Consider the following 1,571-nt stretch of genomic DNA (forward strand, 5'->3'; position numbering starts at 1 on the left):
GGGGCGGTTAGTTTGATGATGGTGAGTTGGTGAGTGTGTGAGTTCTACCTTTGAGCGGGAAGGGTTATGTGTTCTGTGAGATGTCTACTTTTGTGGACTTTCATACCGGGTGGCTAGGCTCACGTAGGCCCTGCCACTGGAGTCAAACCACATCTGGAGAAGGGGAAACATAGGTCGTGACGTAGGCACTGTGACGTAGACACACAGAGTCAGAAACACTGGGACCTAGAGACAGGGACCTTAAGGCAGGGATGTAAAGACAGACGTGCAGACTGATGTAAAGACAGAGAAGTAAAGAAAGAAACGTAAAGACATGGATGTAAAGATAGACGTAACGACAGGGACGTAAAGACAAGGACCTAAATATAGTGACGTGAAGATATGAGCCTAAAGATACGGACGTATACACAGGGACATAAGAACAGACATAATAAGACAGAGGTAAAGACTGAGATGTAAAGACAGGGGCGTAAAGAGGAGTTAAGGCAGGGGCGTAAAGAGGAGTTAAGGCAGGGGCGTAAAGACAGATGTTAAGACAAGGACGTAAAGACAGAGACGTACACACAAGGGGACGTAAAGACAGAGACGTAAACGGAGGCGTAAAGTCAGTGACGAAAACACATGGGCGAAAAGACCATAATGAATCTACCCCAGCCTAATAGCCAGAACGTATAGAAATCACTTACATTCATCTAGTTAGCCGACAATTGACTACAAAAGGTAAAGTAAAATTTATGTTTCAAAAGTTATCTGACACTCAACTATAGAAAGTAAAGACCATGATTTATGTTTCACAAGTTAGCTGACAATCGAGTAGAGAATGGGACACATTCAAAACAATTAAGAATATAATATCTCAGAAGCCGAGAAGGTTTCTGAGTGTTCTCAGAGGGTCTGCTGGGGTAATAATAGTTGAAAAGCGCATAGAGCATACTCTTGAGCATGGATATGTGCTATATAAATGCAATTATTATTGTTATTATTAAAATTTTTACACACTACCGGTAAATGAAAAAAGGTCCAAATAATTAAAAAGAATTAAAATTGAGCAAAGTTATGATTTTACATGCCAGCTACATAAAAAAACAGACAACTAAAATAAAACAGCATTAAGGATTGCTACAAAATCCTGAGGTATGATTGGTTGAAAAGCGAATGAAAAGTACGTAATTCAGCAGTACATAATTAATACAATCAGGGCTTGGCTTCTTTTTTCTGTATGTCGCTGTTCGAAACGTTTAGGTATCCAACAGTAATAAGACCGCCTCACGTCTGCCTACATGAGTGCTGTCTGTTGTTTGTCTGCACATGTGCTTTTTTCTGTCTACACGTGAGTTATTTGTCGATACCTGTGTTGTATGTTGTCTGTCTACGTGTGTTGTCTGTTGACGCCTGTCTACTGTCTGTCCACACTTGTGTTGTCAGTCCTCACGTGTGCTGTCCATCTACACATTTTGTCTTCTTGTTTGACTCAACAACTCTTATTCCCTTCCCCTCCGCACTCTTGTTTAGTTAGTTTTAACAAAGATTTATGGCGCTCGCAACTGCATAAGTTATATAAGCGCCAAGGG

General features: G+C 40.9%; 1 protein-coding gene across 1 annotated transcript in view; it reads right to left on the minus strand.

The window, feature by feature from the left end:
- LOC101851377 overlaps positions 1 to 1,571 on the minus strand; it is a 26,245-nt gene that overhangs the window by 6,666 nt on the left and 18,008 nt on the right. The window lies entirely within an intron of this gene.

Source organism: Aplysia californica, unplaced genomic scaffold (genome assembly GCF_000002075.1).
Source record: "Aplysia californica isolate F4 #8 unplaced genomic scaffold, AplCal3.0 scaffold00001, whole genome shotgun sequence".
In the NCBI taxonomy this organism is placed as follows: domain Eukaryota; kingdom Metazoa; phylum Mollusca; class Gastropoda; order Aplysiida; family Aplysiidae; genus Aplysia; species Aplysia californica.